Source organism: Orcinus orca, unplaced genomic scaffold (genome assembly GCF_937001465.1).
Source record: "Orcinus orca unplaced genomic scaffold, mOrcOrc1.1 scaffold_194, whole genome shotgun sequence".
Lineage (NCBI taxonomy): Eukaryota > Metazoa > Chordata > Mammalia > Artiodactyla > Delphinidae > Orcinus > Orcinus orca.
Genome location: NW_026043826.1, coordinates 234214 through 254949, shown reverse-complemented (window position 1 = coordinate 254949; position 20736 = coordinate 234214). Strand labels below are relative to the sequence as shown.

General features: G+C 57.7%; 1 long non-coding RNA gene across 2 annotated transcripts in view; it reads left to right on the top strand.

Moving 5' to 3' along the window:
- LOC125963197 (uncharacterized) overlaps positions 1 to 1763 on the top strand; it is a 43999-nt gene extending 42236 nt beyond the window's left edge. For both annotated transcript variants that reach the window (XR_007475018.1, XR_007475017.1), the window contains exon 3: positions 1575 to 1763. This is a non-coding gene — a long non-coding RNA (uncharacterized LOC125963197). The remainder of the gene's footprint in view (positions 1 to 1574) is intronic.
- Positions 1764 to 20736: the final 18973 nt, after the last annotated feature.

The following is a 20736-nucleotide window of genomic DNA, read 5'->3' as shown; positions in this document are numbered from 1 at the left end:
AACACTTTAGGGGGAGCGTGCGTGTGAGGACACAGGTTAGTGTTAGCGTATGGGTTAGGATTAGGGGACGGGTGAGTGTCAGGCTTCGGGGAAGGGTTAGGGTTACGGTTCGGGCTAGGTTTAGGGTTAGGGGACGGGGACGGTTTAGGGTCCAGGTGAGGGGACGAAAACGCTTTATGGGGAGCGTACGTGTGAGGGCGCGGGTTAGTGTTAGCGTACGGGTTAGGATTAGGGGAAGGGTGAGGGTCAGGCTCCAGGGATGGGTTAGGGTTAGGGGACGGGCTAGGGTTAGGGTTAGGGGACGGGGACGATTTAGGGTCCAGGTGAGTGTCGACAATGCTTTACGGGGAGTGTACGTGTGAGGGTGCGGGTTAGTGTTAGCGTACGGGTTAGGATTAGGGGATGGGTGAGGGTCAGGCTTCGCGGAAGTGTTAGGGTTAGGGTTCGGGCTAGCGTTAGGGTTAGGGGACAGGGAAGGTTTAGGGTCCAGGTGAGGGGACGACAACACTTTAGGGGGAGCGTACGTGTGAGGGCGTGGGTTAGTGTTAGCGTACGGGTTAGGATTAGGGGACGGGTGAGGGTCAGGCTTCGGGGAAGTGTTAGGGTTAGGGTTCGGGCTAGGGTTAGGATTAGGCGACGGGTCGGTTTAGGGTTCAGGTGAGGGCACGACAACGCTTTAGGGGGAGCGTACGTGTGAGGGTGTGGGTTAATGTTAGTGTACAGTTTAGGATTAGGGGACGGGTGAGGGTCAGGCTTTGGGGAAGGGTTAGGGTTAGGGTTCAGGCTAGGGTTAGGGTTAGGGGACAGGGACGGTTTAGGTTCCAGGTAAGGGGACGACAACGCTTTATGGGGAGCGTGCGTGTGAGGGCGCGGGTTAGTGTTAGCGTACGCGTTAGGATTAGGGGACGGGTGAGGGTCAGGCTTCGGGGAAGGGTTAGGGTTAGGGTTCAGGCTAGGGTTAAGGTTAGGGGACGGGGACGGTTTAGGGTCCAGGTGAGGGAACAACAACGCTTTAGGGGGAGCATGCGTGGGAGGGCACGGGTTAGTGTTAGCATACGGATTAGGATTAGGGGACGGGTGAGCGTCAAGCTTCGGGGAAGGGTTAGGGTTAGGATTCGGGCTAGGGTTAGCGTTAGGGGACGGGGACATTTTAGGGTCCAGGTGAGGGGACGACAATGCTTTAGGGGGAGCGTGGGTGTGAGGACGCAGGTTAGTGTTAGTGTAAGGGTTAGGATTAGGGGATGGGTGAGGGTCAGGCTTCGGGGAAGTGTTAGGGTTAGGGTTCGGGCTAGGGTTAGGGTTAGGGGACGGGCACAATTTAGGGTCCAGGTGAGGGTACGACAACGCTTTAGGGGGAGTGTGCGTGTGAGGGAGCGGGTTAGTGTTAACGTACGGGTTAGGATTAGGGGACGGGTGAGGGTCAGGCTTCGGGGAAGGGTTAGGGTTAGGGTTCGGGCTAGGGTTAGGGTTAGGGGACGGGAACGGTTTAGGTTCCAGGTGAGGGTACGACAATGCTTTAGGGGGAGCGTACGTGTGAGGGCGTGGGTTAGTGTTAGCGTACGGGTTAGGATTAGGGGACGGGTGAGGGTCAGGCTTCGGGAAAGTGTTAGGGTTAGGGTTCGGGCTAGGGATAGGGTTAGGGGACGGGGACGGTTTAGGGTCCAGGTCAGGGTACGACAACGCTTTAGGGGGAGCGTACGTATGAGGGCGCGGGTTAGTGTTAGCGTACGGGTTAGGATTAGGGGACGGGTGAGGGTCAGGCTCCAGGGATGGGTTAGGGTAAGGGGACGGGCTAGGGTTAGGGTTAGGTGACAGGGACGGTTTAGGGTCCAGGTGAGGTTCGACAATGCTTTAGGGGGAGCCTGCGTGGGAGGGCGCGGGTTAGTGTTAGCGTACGGGTTAGGATTAGGGGACGGGTGAGTGTCAGGTTTCGGGGAAGGGTTAGGGTTAGGGTTCGGGCTAGGCTTAGGTTTAGGGGACGGGGACGTTTTAGGGTCCAGGTGAGTGAACGACAACGCTTTAGGGGGAGCGTACGTGTGAGGGCACGGGTTAGTGTTACCGTACGGGTTAGGATTAGGGGACGGGTGAGGGTCAGGCTTCGGGGAAGTGTTAGGGTTAGGGTTCGGGCTAGGGTTAGGATTAGGAGACGGGTCGGTTTAGGGTCCAGTTGAGGGTCCGACAATGCTTTAGGGGGAGTGTACGTATGAGGGTGTGGGTTAATGTTAGTGTACAGTTTAGGATTAGGGGACAGGTGAGGGTCAGGCTTCGGGGAAGTGTTAGGGTTAGGGTTCGGGCTAGGGTTAGGGTTAGGGGATGGGGACGGTTTAGGGTCCAGGTGAGGGGACGACAACGCTTTAGGGGGAGCTTGCGTGGGAGGGCGCCGGTTAGTGTTAGCGTACGGATTAGGATTAGGGGACGGGTGAGGGTCAGGCTTTGGGGAAGGGTTAGGGTTAGGGTTCGGGCTAGGGTTAGGGTTAGGGGACGGGGAAGTTTTAGGGTCCAGGTGAGGGGACGACAACGCTTTAGGGGGAGCGTGCGTGTGAGGACGCAGGTTAGTGTTAGCGTACGGGTTTGGATTAAGAGACGGGTGAGGGTCAGGCTTCGGGGAAGGGTTAGGGTTAGGGTTCGGGCTAGGGTTAGGATTAGGAGACGGGTCGGTTTAGGTTCCAGGTGCGGGGACGACAACGATGTAGGGGGAGCGTACGTGTGAGGACGCGGGTTAATGTTGGTGTATAGTTTAGGATTAGGGGACGGGTGAGGGTCAGGCTTCGGAGAAGGGTTAGGGTTAGGGTTCGGGCTAGGGTTACGGTTAGGGGACGGGGACGGTTTAGGTTCCAGGTGAGGGTACGACAATGCTTTAGGGGGAGCGTGCGTGTGAGGGCGTGGGTTAGTGTTAGTGTACGGGTTAAGATTAGGGGACGGGTGAGGGTCAGGATGCTGGGAAGGGTTAGGGTTAGGGTTCGGGCTAGGGTTAGGGTTAGGGGACGGGGACGGTTTAGGGTCCAGGTGATGGTACGACAACGCTTTAGGGGGAGCGTACGTGTGAGGGCACGGGTTAGTGTTAGCGTACGGGTTAGGATTAGGGGACGGTTGAGTGTCAGGCTTCGGGGAAGGGTTAGGGTTAGGGTTCGGGCTAGGGTTAGGGTTAGGGGACGGGGACGGTTTAGTGTTCAGGTGAGGGTCCAACAACGCTTTAGGGGGAGCGTACGTGTGAGGGCGCGGGTTAGTGTTAGCGTACGGGTTAGGATTAGGGGACAGGTGAGGGTCAGGCTTCAGGGAAGGGTTAGGCTTAGGGTTTGGGCTAGGGATAGGGTTAGGGAACGGGGACGGTTTAAGGTCCAGATAAGGGTACGACAACGCTTTAGGGGGAGCGTACGTGTGAGGGCGCGGGTTAGTGTTAGCGTACAGGTTATGATTAGGGGACGGGTGAGGGTCAGTCTTCGGGGAACTGTTAGCGTTAGGGTTCGGGCTAGGGTTAGGGTTACGGGACGGGGACGGTTTAGGGTGCAGGTGAGGGGACGACAACGCTTTAGGGGGAGCGTACGTGTGAAGGCGTTGGTTAGTGTTAGCGTACGGGTTAGGATTACGGGACGGGTGAGTGTCAGGCTTCGCGGAAGTGTTAGGGTTAGGGTTCGGGCTAGGGTTAGGGGACGGGGACGGTTTAGGGTCCAGGTGAGGGGACGATAACGCCTTAGGGAGAGCGTTCATGTGAGGGCGGGGGTTAGTGTTAGCGTACAGGTTAGGATTAGGGGACGGGTGAGGGTCAGGCTTCGGGGAAGTGTTAGGGTTAGGGTTCGGGCTAGGCTTAGGGTTAGGGGACGGGGACGGTTTAGGGTCCAGGTGAGGGAACGACAACGCTTTAGGGGGAGCGTACGTGTGAGGGCTTGGGTTAGTGTTAGCGTACGGGTTAGGATTAGGGGACGGGTGAGGGTCAGGCTTCTGGGAAGGGTTAGGGTTAGGGTTCGGGGTAGGGTTAGGGTTAGGGGACGGGGACGGTTTAGGGTCCAGGTGAGGGTACTACAACGCTTTAGGGGGAGCGTACGTGTGAGGGCACGGGTTAGTGTTAGCGTACGGGTTAGGATTAGGGGACGGGTGAGGGGAAGGCTTCGGGAAAGGGTTAGGGTTAGGGTTAGGGCTAGGGATAGAGTTAGAGGACGGGGACGGTTTAGGGTCCAGGTGAGGGTACGACAACGCTTTAGGGGGAGCGTACGTGTGAGGGCGCGGGTTAGTGTTAGCGTACGGGTTTGGATTAGGGGACGGGTGAGGGTCAGGCTTCGGGAAAGGGTTAGGGTTAGGGTTCGGGCTAGGGTTAGGGTTAGGGGACGGGGACGGTTTAGGGTCCAGGTGAGGGGATGACAACGCTTTAAGGGGAAGGTAATTGTGAGGGCGCGGGTTACTGTTAGCGTACGTGTTAGGATTAGGGGACGGCTGAGGGTCAGGCTTCGGGGAAGGGTTAGGTTTAGGGTTCGGGCTAGGGTTAGGGTTAGGGGACGGGGACGGTTTATGTTCCAGGTGAGGGTATGACAATGCTTTAAGGGGAGCGTGCGTGTGAGGGCGTGGGATAGTGTTAGCGTACGGGTTAGGATTAGGGGATGGGTGAGGGTCAGGCTTCTGGGAAGGGTTAGGGTTAGGGTTCGGGCTAGGGTTAGGGTTAGGGGATGGGGACGGTTTAGGTTCCAGGTGAGGGTACAACAACGGTTTAGAGGGAGCGTACGTGTGAGGGCGGGGGTTAGTGTTAGCGTTCGGGTTAGGATTAGGGGACAGGTGAGGTTCAGGTTTCGGGGAAGTGTTAGGCTTAGGGTTTGGGCTAGGGATAGGGTTAGGGGACGGGGACGGTTTAGGGTCCAGGTGAGGGTACGACAACGCTTTAGGGCGAGCGTACGTGTAAGGGCGCGGGTTAGTGTTAGCGTACATGTTAGGATTAGGGGACGGGTGAGGGTCAGGCTTCAGGGAAGTGTTAGGGTTAGGGTTCGGGCTAGGGTTAGGGTTACGGGACGGGGACGGTTTAGGGTCCAGGTGAGGGGACGACAACGCTTTAGGGGGAGCGTACGTGTGAGGGCGCGGGTTAGTGTTAGCGTACGCGTTAGGATTAGGGGACGGGTGAGGGTCAGGCTTCGGGGAAAGGATAGGGTTAGGGTTCGGGCTAGGGTTAGGGTTAGGGCACGGGGACGGTTTAGGGTCCAGGTGAGGGGATGACAACGCTTTAGGGGGAGCGTAATTGTGAGGGCGCGGGTTAGTGTTAGCGTACGGGTTACGATTAGGGGACAGGTGAGGGTCAGGCATCGGGGAAGTGTTAGGGTTAGGGGACGGGCTATGGTTAGGGTTAGGGGACGAGGATGGTTTAAGCTCCAGGTGATGGGACGACAACGCTTTAGGGGGAGCATACATGTGAAGGCGCGGATTAGTGTTAGCGTACGGGTTAGGATTAAGGGACGGGTGAGTGTCAGGCTTCGCGGAAGTATTAGGGTTAGGGTTCGGGCTAGGTTTAGGGGACGGGGAAGGTTTAGGGTCCAGGTGAGGGTCGACAATGCTTTAGGGGGAGCGTACGTGTGAGGGTGCGGGTTAGTGTTAGCGTACGGTTTAGGATTAGGGGACGGGTGAGGGTCAGGCTTCTGGGAAGGGTTAGGGTTAGGGTTCGGGGTAGGGTTAGGGTTAGGGGACGGGGACGGTTTAGGGTCCAGGTGAGGGGACGACAACGCTTTAGGGGGAGCGTACGTGTGAGGGCGCGGGTTAGTATTAGCATACGGGTTAGGATTAGGGGAAGGGTGAGGGTCAGGCTCCGGGGATGGGTTAGGGTTAGGGGACGGGCTAGGGTTAGGGTTAGGGTACGGGGACGGTTTAGGGTCCAGGTGAGTGTCGACAATGCTTTATGGGGAGCGTACGTGTGAGGGTGCGGTTTAGTGTTAGCGTACGGGTTAGGATTAGGGGATGGGTGAGGGTCAGGGTTCGCGGAAGTGTTAGGGTTAGGGTTCGGGCTGGGGTTAGGGTTAGGGGACAGGGACGGTTTAGGGTCCAGGTGAGGGGACGACAACACTTTAGGGGGAGCGTACGTGTGAGGGCGTGGGTTAGTGTTAGCGTACGGGTTAGGATTAGGGGACGGGTGAGGGTCAGGCTTCGGGGAAGTGTTAGGGTTAGGGTTTGGGCTAGGGTTAGAATTAGGGGACGGGGACGGTTTAGGGTCCAGGTGAGGGGACGACAACGCTTTATGGGGAGCTTGCGTGTGAGGGCGTGGGTTAGTGTTAGCGTACGGATTAGGATTAGGGGACGGGTGAGGGTCAGGCTTCGGGGAAGGGTTAGTGTTAGGGTTCAGGCTAGGTTTAAGGTTAGGGGATAGGGACGGTTTACGGTCCAGGTGAGGGTACGACAACGCTTTAGGGGGAGCGCGCGTGCGAGGGCACGGTTTAGTGTTAGCGTACGGGTTAGGATTAGGGGACGGGTGAGGGTCAGGCTTCGGGGAAGGGTTAGGGTTAGGGTTCGGGCTAAGGTTAGTGTTAGGAGACGGGGACGGTTTAGGGTCCAGGTGAGGGTACGACAACGCTTTAGGGGGAGCGTGCGTGTGAGGGCGCGGGTTAGTGTTAGCGTACGGGTTAGGATTAGGGGACGGCTGAGGGTCATGCTTCGGGGAAGGTTTAGCTTTAGGGTTTGGGCTAGGGTTAGGGTTAGGGGACAGGTTCGATTAGGGTCCAGGTGAGGGTACGACAACTATTTATGGGGAGCGTGTGTGTGAGGGCACGGGTTAGTGTTAGCGTACGGGTTAGGATTAGGGGACAGGTGAGGGTCAGGCTTCGGGGAAGGGTTAGGGCTAGGGTTCGGGCTAGGATTAGGGTTAGGGGACGGGGACGGTTTAGGTTCCAGGTGAGGGTACGACAATGCTTTAGGGGGAACGTGCGTGTGAGGGCGTTGGTTAGTGTTAGCGTACGGGTTAGGATTAGGGGACGGGTGAGGGTCAGGCTTCTGGGAAGGGTTAGGTTTAGGGTTCGGGGTAGGGTTAGGGTTAGGTGACGGGGACGGTTTAGGGTCCAGGTGAGGGTACAACAACTCTTTAGGGGGAGCGTACGTGTGAGGGCGCGGGTTAGTGTTAGCGTACGGGTTAGGATTAGGGGACAGGTGAGGGTCAGGCTTTGGGGAAGGGTTAGGGTTAGGGTTAGGGCTAGGGATTTAGTTAGGGGACGGGGACGGTTTAGGGTCCAGGTGAGGGTACGACAACGCTTTAGGGGGAGCGTACGTGTGAGAGCGCAGGTTAGTGTTAGCGTACTGGTTAGGATTAGGGGACGGGTGAGGGTCAGGCTTCGGGGAAGAGTTAGGGTTAGGGTTAGGGCTAGGGTTAGGGTTAGGGGACGGGGACGGTTTAGGGTCCAGGTGAGGGGACGACAACGCTTTAGGGGGAGCGTACGTGTGAGGGCGCGGGTTAGTGTTAGCGTACGGGTTAGGATTAGGGGAAGGGTGAGGGTCAGGCTCCGGGGATGGGTTAGGGTTAGGGGACGGGCAAGGGTTAGGGTTAGGGTACGCGGACGGTTTAGGGTCCAGGTGAGTGTCGACAATGCTTTATGGGGAGCGTACGTGTGAGGGTGCGTGTTAGTGTTAGCGTACGGGTTAGGATTAGGGGATGGGTGAGGGTCAGGCTTCGCAGAAGTGTTAGGGTTAGGGTCGGGCTAGGGTTAGGGTTAGGGGACAGGGACGGTTTAGGGTCCAGGTGAGGGGACGACAACACTTTAGGGGGAGCGTACGTGTGAGGGCGTGGGTTAGTGTTAGCGTACGGGTTAGGATTAGGGGACGGGTGAGGGTCAGGCTTCGGGGAAGTGTTAGGGTTAGGGTTCGGGCTAGGGTTAGGATTAGGCGATGGGTCGGTTTAGGGTCCAGATGAGGGCACGACAACGCTTTAGGGGGAGCGTACGTGTGAGGGTGTGTGTTAATGTTAGTGTACAGTTTAGGATTAGGGGACGGGTGAGGGTCAGGCTTCGGGGAAGGGTTAGGGTTAGGGTTCCGTCTAGGGTTAGGGTTAGGGGACGGGGACGGTTTAGGTTCCAGGTGAGGGGACGACAACGCTTTATGGGGAGTGTGCGTGTGAGGGCGCGGGTTAGTGTTAGCGTACGGGTTAGGATTAGGGGACGGGTGAGGGTCAGGCTTCGGGGAAGGGTTAGGGTTAGGGTTCAGGCTAGGGTTAATGTTAGGGGACGGGGAAGGTTTAGGGTCCAGGTGAGGGAACGACAACGCTTTAGGGGGAGCATGCGTGGGAGGGCACGGGTTAGTGTTAGCGTACGGATTATGATTAGGGGACGGGTGAGGGTCAGGCTTCGGGGAAGGTTTAGGGTTAGGATTCCGGCTAGGGTTAGCGTTAGGGGACGGGGACGTTTTAGGGCCCAGGTAAGGGGACGTCAACGCTTTAGGGGGAGCGTGCGTGTGAGGACGCAGGTTAGTGTTAGCGTAAGGGTTAGGATTAGGGGATGGGTGAGGGTCAGGCTTCGGGGAAGGGTTAGGGTTAGGGTTCGGGCTAGGGTTAGGGTTAGGGGACGGGGACGATTTAGGGTCCAGGTGAGGGGACGACAACGCTTTAGGGGGAGCGTGCGTGTGAGGGAGCGGGTTAGTGTTAGCGTACGGGTTAGGATTAGGGGACGGGTGAGGGTCAGGCTTCGGGGAAGGGTTAGGGTTAGGGATCGGGCTAGGGTTAGGGTTAGGTGACGGGAACGGTTTAGGTTCCAGGTGAGGGTACGACAATGTTTTAGGGGGAGCGTACGTGTGAGGGCGCGGGTTAGTGTTAGCGTACAGGTTAGGATTAGGGGACGGGTGAGGGTCAGGCTTCGCGAAAGTGTTAGGGTTAGGGTTCGGGCTAGGGATAGGGTTAGGGGGCGGGGACGGTTTAGGGTCCAGGTCAGGGTACGACAACGCTTGAGGGGGAGCGTACGTATGAGGGCGCAGGTTAGTGTTAGCGTACGGGTTAGGATTAGGGGACGGGTGAGGGTCAGGCTCCAGGGATGGGTTAGGGTTAGGGGACGGGCTAGGGTTAGGGTTAGGTGACAGGGACGGTTTAGTGTCCAGGTGAGGTTCGACAATGCTTTAGTGGGAGCGTACGTGTGAGGGTGCAGGTTAGTGTTAGCGTACGCGTTAGGATTAGGGGATGGGTGAGGGTCAGGCTTCGCGGAAGTGTTAGGGTTAGGGGACGGGCTAGGGTTAGGGTTAGGGGACAGGGACGGTTTAGGGTCCAGATGAGGGGACGACAACGCTTTAGGGGGAGCATACGTGTGAGGGCGGGGGTTAGTGTTAGCGTACGGGTTAGGATTAGGGGACGGGTGAGGGTCAGGCTTCGGGGAAGGGTTAGGCTTAGGGTTCGGGCTAGGGTTAAGGTTAGGGGACGGGGACGGTTTAGTTCCCAGGTGAGGGTACGACAATGCTTTAGGGGGAGAGTGAGTGTGAGGTCGCGGGTTAGTGTTAGCGTACGGGTTAGGATTAGGGGACGGGTGAGGGTCAGGCTTCGGGGAAGTGTTAGGGTTAGGGTTCGGGCTAGGGTAAGGATTAGGAGACGGGTCGGTTTAGGGTCCACGTGAGGGTACGACAACGCTTTAGGGGGAGTGTACGTGTGAGGGTGTGGGTTAATGTTAGTGTACAGTTTAGGATTACGGGACAGGTGAGGGTCAGGCTTCGGGGAAGGGTTAGGGTTAGGGTTCGGGCTAGGGTTAGGGTTAGGGGACGGGGACGTTTTAGGGTCCAGGTGAGGGGACGACAACGCTTTAGGGGGAGCGTGCGTGTGAGAACGCAGGTTAGTGTTAGCGTACGGGTTAGGATTAGGGGACGGGTGAGGGTCAGGCTTCGGGGAAGTGTTAGGGTTAGGGTTCGGGCTAGGGTTAGGATTAGGAGACGGGTAGGTTTAGAGTCCAGGTGAGGGGACGACAACGCTTTAGGGGGAGCGTGCATTTGAGGGCGCGGGTTAGTGTTAGCGTACATGTTAGGATTAGCGGACGGGTGAGGGTCAGGCTTCGGGGAAGTGTTAGGGTTAGGGTTCGGGCTAGGGATAGGGTTAGGGGACGGGGACGGTTTAGGGTCCAGGTCAGGGTACGACAACGCTTTACGGGGAGCGTACGTATGAGGGCGTAGGTTAGTGTTAGCGTACGGGTTAGGATTAGGGGACGGGTGAGGGTCAGGCTCCAGGGATGGGTTAGGGTTAGGGGACGGGCTAGGGTTAGGGTTAGGTGACAGGGACGGTTTAGGGTCCAGGTGAGGTTCGACAACGCTTTAGGGGGAGCGTGCTTGTGAGGACGCGGGTTAGTGTTAGTGTACGGGTTAGGATTAGGGGATGGGTGAGGGTCAGGCTTCGCGGAAGTGTTAGGGTTAGGGGACGGGCTAGGCTTAGGGTTAGGGGACAGGGACGGTTTAGGGTCCAGATGAGGGGACGACAACGCTTTAGGGGGAGCATACGTGTGAGGGCGGGGGTTAGTGTTAGCGTACGGGTTAGGATTAGGGGACGGGTGAGGGTCAGGCTTCGGGGAAGGGTTAGGTTTAGGTTTCGGGCTAGGGTTAGGGTTAGGGGACGGGGACGGTTTAGGGTCCAGGTGAGGGGACGACAACGCTTTAGGGGGAGCGTGCGTTTGAGGGCGCGGGTTAGTGTTAGCGTACGGGTTAGGATTAGGGGACGGCTGAGGGTCAGGCTTCGGGGAAGGGTTAGGGTTAGGGTTCGGGCTAGGGTTAGGGTTAGGGGACGGGTTCGATTTAGGGTCCAGGTGAGGGTACGACAACACTTTAGGGGGAGCGTGCGTGTGAGGGCGCGGGTTAGTGTTAGCGTACGGGTTAGGATTAGGGGACGGTTGAGGGTCAGGCTTCGGGGAAGGCTTAGGGTTAAGGTTCCTGCTAGGGTTAGGGTTAGGGGACGGGGACGGTTTAGGTTCCAGGTGAGGTTACGACAATGCTTTAGGGGGAGCGTGCGTGTGATGGCGTGGGTTAGTGTAAGTGTACGGGTTAGGATTAGGGGACGGTCGAGGGTCAGGATTCTGGGAAGGGTTAGGTTTAGGGTTTGGGCTAGGGTTAGGGTTAGGGGACGGGGACGGTTTAGGGTCCAGGTGAGGGTACAACAACGCTTTAGGGGGAGCATATGTGTGAGGGCGCGTGTTAGTGTTAGCGTACGGGTTAGGATTAGGGGACGGGTGAGGGTCAGGCTTTGGGAAAGGGTTAGGGTTAGGGTTAGGGCTAGGGATAGAGTTAGAGGACGGGGACGGTTTAGGGTCCAGGTGAGTGTACGACAACGCTTTAGGGGGAGCGTACGTGTGAGGGCGCGGGTTAGTGTTAGCGTACGGGTTTGGATTAGGGGACGGGTGAGGGTCAGGCTTCGGGGAAGTGTTAGGGTTAGGGTGCGGGCTAGGGTTAGGGTTAGGGGACGGGGACGGTTTAGGGTCCAGGTGAGGGGATGACAACGCTTTAGGGGGAGCGTAATTGTGTGGGCGCGGGTTACTGTTAGCGTACGGGTTAGGATTAGGGGACATGTGAGGGTCAGGCTTCGGGGAAGGGTTAGGGTTAGGGTTCGGGCTAGGGTTAGGGTTAGGGGACGGGGACGATTTAGGGTCCAGGTGAGGGTACGACAACACTTTAGGGGGAGGGTGCATGTGACGGAGCGTGTTAGTGTTAGCATATGGGTTAGGATTAGGGGACGGCTGAGGGTCAGGCTTCGGGGAAGGGTTAGGTTTAGGGTTCGGGATAGGGTTAGGGTTAGGGGACGGGGACGGTTTAGGTTCCAGGTGAGGGTACGACAATGCTTTAAGGGGAGCGTGCGTGTGAGGGCGTGGGTTAGTGTTAGCGTACGGGTTAGGATTAGGGGACGGGTGAGGGTCAGGCTTCTGGGAAGGGTTAGGGTTAGGGTTCGGGCTAGGGTTAGGGTTAGGGGACGGGGATGGTTTAGGTTCCAAGTGAGGGTACAACAACGCTTTAGGGGTAGCGTACGTGTGAGGGCGGGGGTTAGTGTTAGCGTTCGGGTTAGGATTAGGGGACAGGTGAGGGTCAGGTTTCGGGGAAGGGTTAGGCTTAGGGTTTGGGCTAGGGATAGGGTTAGGGGACGGGGACGGTTTAGGGTCCAGGTGAGGGTACGACAACGCTTTAAGGCGAGCGTACGTGTGAGAGCGCGGGTTAGTGTTTGCGTACATGTTAGGATTAGCGGACGGGTGAGGGTCAGGATTCGGGGAAGTGTTAGGGTTAGGGTTCGGGGTAGGGATAGGGTTAGGGGACGGGGACGGTTTAGGGTCCAGGTCAGGGTACGACAACCCTTTAGGGGGAGCGTACGTATGAGGGCGCAGGTTAGTGTTAGCGTACGGGTTAGGATTAGGGGACGGGTGAGGGTCAGGCTCCAGGGATGGGTTAGGGTTAGGGGACGGGCTAGGGTTAGGGTTAGGTGACAGGGACGGTTTAGGGTCCAGGTGAGGTTCGACAATGCTTTAGGGGGAGCGTACGTGTGAGGGTGCGGGTTAGTGTTAGCGTACGCGTTAGGATTAGGGGATTGGTGAGGGTCAGGCTTCGCGGAAGTGTTAGGGTTAGGGGACGGGCTAGGGTTAGGGTTAGGGGACAGGGACGGTTTAGGGTCCAGATGAGGGGACGACAACGCTTTAGGGGGAGCATACGTGTGAGGGCGGGGGTTAGTGTTAGCGTACGGGTTAGGATTAGGGGACGGGTGAGGGTCAGGCTTCGGGGAAGGGTTAGGTTTAGGGTTCGGGCTAGGGTTAAGGTTAGGGGACGGGGACGGTTTAGTTTCCAGGTGAGGGTCCGACAATGCTTTAGGGGGAGAGTGCGTGTTAGGGCGCGGGTTAGTGTTAGCGTACGGGTTAGGATTAGGGGACGGGTGAGGGTCAGGCTTCGGGGAAGTGTTAGGGTTAGGGTTCGGGCTAGGGTAAGGATTAGGAGACGGGTCGGTTTAGGGTCCACGTGAGGGTACGACAACGCTTTAGGGGGAGTGTACGTGTGAGGGTGTGGGTTAATGTTAGTGTACAGTTTAGGATTAGGGGACAGGTGAGGGTCAGGCTTCGGGGAAGGGTTAGGGTTAGGGTTCGGGCTAGGGTTAGGTTTAGGGGACGGGGACGGTTTAGGGTCCCAGTGAGGGGACGACAACGCTTTAGGGGGAGCGTGCGTGGGAGGGCGCGGGTTAGTGTTAGCGTACGGATTAGGATTAGGGGACGGGTGAGGGTCAGGCTTTGGGGAAGGTTAGGGTTAGGGTTCGGGCTAGGGTTAGGGTTAGGGGACGGGGACGTTTTAGGGTCCAGGAGAGGGGACGACAACGCTTTAGGGGGAGCGTGCGTGTGAGGACGCAGGTTAGTGTTAGCGTACGGGTTAGGATTAGGGGACGGGTGAGGGTCAGGCTTCGGGGAAGGGTTAGGGTTAGGGTTCGGGCTAGGGTTAGGATTAGGAGACGGGTCGGTTTAGGGTCCAGGTGAGGGGACGACAACGCTTTAGGGGGAGCTTTCGTGTGAGGACGCGGGTTAATGTTAGTGTATAGTTTAGGATTAGGGGACGTGTGACTGTCAGGCTTCGGGGAAGGGTTAGGTTTAGGGTTCGGGCTAGGGTTAGGGTTAGGGGACGGGGACGGTTTAGGGTCCAGGTGAGGGGACGACAACGCTTTAGGGGGAACGTGCGTTTGAGGGCGCGGGTTAGTGTTAGCATACGGGTTAGGATTAGGGGACGGCTGAGGGTCAGGCTTCGGGGAAGGGTTATGGTTAGGGTTCGGGCTAGGGTTAGGGTTAGGGGACGGGGACGGTTTAGGTTCCAGGTGAGGGGATGACAACGCTTTAGGGGGAGCGTAATTGTGTGGGCGCGGGTTACTGTTAGCGTACGGGTTAGGATTAGGGGACATGTGAGGGTCAGGCTTCGGGAAAGGGTTAGGGTTAGGGTTCGGGCTAGGGTTAGGGTTAGGGGACGGGGACGATTTAGGGTCCAGGTGAGGGTACGACAACTCTTTAGGAGGAGGGTGCATGTGACGGAACGTGTTAGTGTTAGCATACGGGTTAGGATTAGGGGACGGTTGAGGGTCAGGCTTCGGGGAAGGGTTAGATTTAGGGTTCGGGCTAGAGTTAGGGTTAGGGGACGGGGACGTTTTAGGTTCCAGGTGAGGGTACGACAATGCTTTAAGGGGAGCGTGCGTGTGAGGGCGTGGGTTAGTGTTAGCGTACGGGTTAGGATTAGGGGACGGGTGAGGGTCCGGCTTCTGGGAAGGGTTAGGGTTAGGGTTCGGGCTAGGGTTAGGTTTAGGGGACGGGGACGGTTTAGGTTCCAAGTAAGGGTACAACAACGCTTTAGGGGTAGCGTACGTGTGAGGGCGGGGGTTAGTGTTAGCGTTCGGGTTAGGATTAGGGGACAGGTGAGGGTCAGGTTTCGGGGAAGGGTTAGGCTTAGGGTTTGGGCTAGGGATAGGGTTAGGGGACGGGGACGGTTTAGGGTCCAGGTGAGGGTACGACAACGCTTTAGGGCGAGCGTACGTGTGAGGGCGCGGGTTAGTGTTAGCGTACATGTTAGGATTAGCGGACGGGTGAGGGTCAGGCTTCGGGGAAGTGTTAGGGTTAGGGTTCGGGCTAGGGTTAGGGTTACGGGACGGGGACGGTTTAGGGTCCAGGTGAGGGGACGACAACACTTTAGGGGGAGCGTACGTGTGAGGGCGTGTGTTAGTGTTAGCGTACGGGTTAGCATTAGGGGACGGGTGAGGGTCAGGCTTCGGGGAAGTGTTAGGGTGAGGGTTCGGGCTAGGGTTAGGATTAGGCGACGGGTCGGTTTAGGGTCCAGGTGAGGGCACGACAACGCTTTAGGGGGAGCGTACGTGTGAGGGTGTGGGTTAATGTTAGTGTACAGTTTAGGATTAGGGGACGGGTGAGGGTCAGGCTTCGGGGAAGGGTTAGGGTTAGGGTTCGGGCTAGGGTTAGGGTTAGGGGACGGGGACGATTTAGGGTCCAGGTGAGGGTACGACAACGCTTTAGGGGGAGCGTGCGTGTTAGGGAGCGGGTTAGTGTTAGCGTACGGGTTAGGATTAGGGGACGGGTGAGGGTCAGGCTTCGGGGAAGGGTTAGGGTTAGGGTTCGGGCTAGGGTTAGGTTTAGGGGACGGGGACGGTTTAGGGTCCAGGTGAGGGTACGACAACGCTTTAGGGGGAGCGTACGTGTGAGGGCGCGGGTTAGTGTTAGCGTACGCGTTAGGATTAGGGTACGGGTGAGTGTCAGGCTTCGGGGAAGGGTTAGGGTTAGGTTTCAGGCTAGGGTTAGAGTTAGGGGACGGGGAAGTTTTAGGGTCCAGGTGAGTGGACGACAACGCTTTAGGGGGAGCGTACGTGTGAGGACACAGGTTAGTGTTAGCGTACAGGTTAGGATTAGGGGATGGGTGAGGGTCAGGCTTCGGGGAAGGGTTAGGGTTAGGGTTCGGGCTAGGGTTAGGTTTAGGGGACGGGGACGGTTTAGGGTCCAGGTGAGGGTACGACAACGCTTTAGGGGGAGCGTACGTGTGAGGGCGCGGGTTAGTGTTAGCGTACGCGTTAGGATTAGGGTACGGGTGAGTGTCAGGCTTCGGGGAAGGGTTAGGGTTAGGTTTTAGGCTAGGGTTAGAGTTAGGGGACGGGGAAGTTTTAGGGTCCAGGTGAGTGGACGACAACGCTTTAGGGGGAGCGTACGTGTGAGGACACAGGTTAGTGTTAGCGTACAGGTTAGGATTAGGGGATGGGTGAGGGTCAGGCTTCGGGGAAGGGTTAGGGTTAGGGTTCGGGCTAGGGTTAGGGTTAGGGGACGGGGACGATTTAGGGTCCAGGTGAGGGTACGACAATGCTTTAGGGGGAGCGTGCGTGTGAGGAAGCTGGTTAGTGTTAGCGTACGGTTTAGGATTAGGGGACGGGTGAGGGTCAGGCTTCGGGGAAGGGTTAGGGTTAGGGTTCGGGCTAGGGTTAGGGTTAGGGGACGGGGACGGTTTAGGTTCCAGGTGAGGGTATGACAATGCTTTAGGAGGAGCGTGCGTGTTAGGGCGTGGGTTAGTGTTAGCGTACAGGTTAGGATTAGGGGACAGGTGAGGGTCAGGCTTCTGGGAAGGGTTAGGTTTAGGGTTCGGGCTAGGGATACGGTTTCGGGTTGGGGAGGGTTTAGGGTCCAGGTCAGGGTACGACAACGCATTAGGGGGAGCGTGCGTGCGAGGGCACGGGTTATTGTTAGCGTACGGTGTACGATTAGGGGACATGTGAGGGTCAGGCTTCGGGGAAGTATTAGGGTTAGGGGACGGGCTATGGTTAGGTTTAGGGGACGGGGATGGTTTAGGGTCCAGGTGAGGGGACGACAACGCTTTAGGGGGAGCGTACGTGTGAGGGCGCGGGTTAGTGTTAGCGTACGGGTTAGCATTATGGGACGGGTGAGTGTAAGGCTACACGGAAGTGTTAGGGTTAGGGTTCGGTCTAGGTTTAGGGGAAGGGGACGGTTTAGGGTCCAGGTGAGGGGACGACAACGCTTTAGGGGGAGCGTTCCTGTGAGGGCGTGGGTTAGTGTTAGCGTACGGGATAGGATTAGGGGAGGGGTGAGGGTCAGGTTTCACGGAAGGGTTAAGGTTAGGGTTCGGGCTAGGGTTAGGGTTAGGGGACGGGGACGGTTTAGGGTCCAGGTGAGGGGACGACAACGCTTTAGGGGGAGCGTACGTGTGAGGGCGTGGGTTAATGTTAGCGTACGGGTTAGGATTAGGGGACGGGTCGGTTTAGGGTCCAGGTGAGGGCACGACAACGGTTTAGGGGGAGTGTACGTGTGAGGGTGTCGGTTAATGTTAGTGTACAGTTTAGGATTAGGGGACGGATGAGGGTCAGGCTTCGGGGAAGGGTTAGGGTTAGGGTTCGGGCTAGGGTTAGGGTTACGGGACGGGGACGGTTCAGGGTCCAGGTGAGGGGACGACAACATTTTATGGGGAGTATGCGTGTGAGGGCGCGGGTTAGTGTTAGTGTACAGGTTAGGATTAGGGGACGGGTGAGTGTCAGGCTTCGGGGAAGGGTTAGGGTTAGGGTTCAGGCTAGGGTTAAGGTTATGGGACGGGGACGGTTTAGGGTCCATGTGAGGGTACGACAACGCTTTAGGGGGAGCGTGCGTGGGAGGGCGCGGGTTAGTGTTAGCGTACGGGTTAGGATTAGGGGACGGGTGAGGGTCAGGCTTCGGGAAGGGTTAGGGTTAGGGTTTGGGCTAGGGTTAGGTTTAGGGGACAGGGACGGTTTAGGGTCCTGGTGAGGGGACGACAATGCTTTAGGGGGAGTGTAAGTGTGAGGGTGTGGGTTAATGTTAGTGTACAGTTTAGGATTAGGGGACGGGTGAGGGTCAGGCTTCGGGGAAGGGTTAGGGTTAGGGTTAGGGCTAGGGTTAGGGTTAGGGGACGGGGACGGTTTAGGTTTCAGGTGAGGGTACGACAATGCTTTAGGGGGAGCGTACGTGTGAGGGCGCGGGTTAGTGTTAGCGTACGGGTTAAGATTAGGGGACGGGTGAGGGTCAGGCTTCGGGGAAGGGTTAGTGTTAGGGTTCCGGCTAGGGTTAGGGTTAGGGGACGGGGACGGTTTAGGGTCCAGGTGAGGGGATGACAACGCTTTAGGGGGAGCGTAATTGTGAGGGCGCGGGTTACTGTTAGCGTACGGGTTAGGATTAGGAGACAGGTGAGGGTCAGGCTTCGGGGAAGGGTTAGTGTTAGGGTTCCGGCTAGGGTTAGGGTTAGGGTACTGGGACGATTTAGGGTCCAGGTGAGGGTACGACAACGCTTTAGGAGGAGCGTGCGTGTGAGGAAGCTGGTTAGTGTTAGCGTACGGGTTAGGATTAGGGGACGGGTGAGGGTCAGGCTTCGGGGAAGGGTTAGGGTTAGGGTTCGTGCTAGGGTTAGGGTTAGGGGAAGGGGTCGGTTTAGGTTCCAGGTGAGGGTATGACAATACTTTAGGAGGAGCGTGCGTGTGAGGGCGTGGGTTAGTGTTAGCGTACGGGTTAGGATTAGGGGACGGGTGAGGGTCAGGCTTCTGGGAAGCTTTAGGGTTAGGGTTCGGGCTAGGGATAGGGTTACGGGACGGGGACGGTTTAGGGTCCAGGTCAGGGTACGACAACGCTTTAGGGGGAGCGTACGTGTGAGGGCGCGGGTTAGTGTTAGTGTACGGGTTAGGATTAGGGGACGGGTGAGGGTCAGGCTTCGGTGAAGGGTTAGGTTTAGGGTTCCGGCTAGGGTTAGGGTTAGGGCACGGGGACGGTTTAGGGTCCAGGTGAGGGGAAGACAACGCTTTAGGGGGAGCGTACGTGTGAGGGCGCGGGTTAGTGTTAGCGTACGGGTTAGGATTAGGGGAAGGGTGAGGGTCAGGCTCCGGGGATGGGTTAGGGTTAGGGGACGGGCTAGGGTTAGGGTTAGAGGACGGTGACGATTTACGGTCCAGGTGAGGGTCGACAATGCTTTAGGGGCAGCGTACGTGTGAGGGTGCGGGTTAGTGTTAGCGTACGGGTTAGGATTAGGGGATGGGTGAGGGTCAGGCTTCGCGGAAGTGTTAGGGTTAGGGTTCGGGCTAGGGTTAGGGTTAGGGGACAGGGACGGTTTAGGGTCCAGGTGAGGGGACGACAATGCTTTAGGGGGAGCGTACGTGTGAGGGCGGGGGTTAGTGTTAGCGTACGGGTTAGGATTAGGGGACGGGTGAGGGTCAGGCTTCAGGGAAGGGTTAGGGTTATGGTTCAGGCTAGGGTTAGAGTTAGGGGATGGGGACGTTTTAGGGTCCAGGTGAGGGGACGACAACGCTTTAGGGGGAGCGTACGTGTGAGGACGCAGGTTAGTGTTAGCGTACGGGTTAGGATTAGGGGATGGGTGAGGTTCAGGCTTCGGGGAAGGGTTAGGGTTAGGGTTCGGGCTAGGGTTAGGGTTAGGGGACGGGGACGATTTAGGGTCCAGGTGAGGGTACGACAACGCTTTAGGAGGAGCGTGCGTGTGAGGAAGCTCGTTAGTGTTAGCGTACGGGTTAGGATTAGGGGACGGGTGAGGGTCAGGCTTCGAGGAAGGTTTAGGGTTAGGGTTCGGGCTAGGGTTAGGGTTAGGGGAAGGGGTCGGTTTAGGTTCCAGGTGAGGGTATGACAATGCTTTAGGAGGAGCGTGCGTGTGAGGGCGTGGGTTAGTGTTAGCGTATGGGTTAGGATTAGGGGACGGGTGAGGGTCAGGCTTCTGGGAAGGTTTAGGGTTAGGGTTCGGGCTAGGGATAGGGTTATGGGACGGGGACGGTTTAGGGTCCAGGTCAGGGTACGACAACGCTTTAGGGGGAGCGTACGTGTGAGGGCGCGGGTTAGTGTTAGTGTACGGGTTAGGATTAGGGGACGGGTGAGGGTCAGGCTTCGGTGAAGTGTTAGGGTTAGGGTTCCGGCTAGGGTTAGGTTAGGGGACGGGGACGGTTTAGGGTCCAGGTGAGGGGATGACAACGCTTTAGGGGGAGCGTAATTGTTAGGGCGCGGGTTATTGTTAGCGTACGGGTTACGATTAGGGGACATGTGAGTGTCAGGCTTCGGGGAAGGGTTAGGGTTAGGGGACGGGCTATGGTTAGGGTTAGGGGACGGGGATGGTTTAGGGTCCACGTGAGGGGACGACAACGCTTTAGGGGGAGTGTACGTGTGAAGGCGCGGATTAGTGTTAGCGTACGGGTTACGATTAAGGGACGGGTGAGTGTAAGGCTTCGCCGAAGTGTTAGGGTTATGGTTCGGGCTAGGATTAGGGGACGGGGACGGTTTAGGGTCCAGGTGTGGGGACGACAACGCTTTAGCGGGAGCGTTCGTGTGAGGGCGTGGTTAGTGTTTGCGTACGGGTTAGGATTAGGGGCGGGTGAGGGTCAGGCTTCAGGGAAGGGTTAAGGTTAGGGTTCGGGCTAGGGTTAGGGTTAGGGGACGGGGACGGTTTAGGGTCCAGGTGAGGGGACGACAACGCTTTAGGGGGAGCGTACGTGTGAGGGCGCGGGTTAGTGTTAGCGTACGGGTTAGGATTAGCGGAAGGGTGAGGGTCAGGCTCCGGGGATGGGTTAGGGTTAGGGGACGGGCTAGGGTTAGGGTTAGAGGACGGGGACGATTTAGGTTCCTGGTGAGGGTCGACAATGCTTTAGGGGCAACGTACGTGTGAGGGTGCAGGTTAGTGTTAGCGTACGGGTTAGGATTAGGGGATGGGTGAGGGTCAGGCTTCGGGGAAGGGTTAGGGTTAGGGTTCGGGCTAGGGTTAGGGTTAGGGGACGGGTTCGATTTAGGGTCCAGGTGAGGGTACGACAACGCTTTAGGGGGAGCGTGCGTGTGAGGGTGCGGGTTAGTGTTAGCGTACGGGTTAGGATTAGGGGACGGGTGAGGGTCAGGCTTCGGGGAAGTGTTAGGGTTAGGGTTCGGGCTAGGGTCAGGGTTAGGGGACGGGCACGGTTTAGGGTCGCGGTGAGGGGACGACAACTCTTTATGGGGAGTGTGCGTGTGAGGGCGTGGGTTAGTGTTAGCCTACGGGTTAGGATTAGGGGACGGGTGAGGGTCAGGCTTCGGGGAAGGGTTAGGGTTAGTGTTCAGGCTAGGGTTAAGGTTAGGGGATGGGAACGGTTTACGGTCCAGGTGAGGGTACGACAACGCTTTAGGGGGAGCGTACGTGTGAGGGCACGGGTTAGTGTTAGCGTACGGGTTAGGATTAGGGGACGGGTGAGTGTCAGGCTCCATGGATGGGTTAGGGTTAGGGGATGGGCTAGGGTTAGGGTTAGGGGAGAGGGACGGTTTAGGGTCCAGGTGAGGGGACGACAACGCTTTAGGGGGAGCGTAC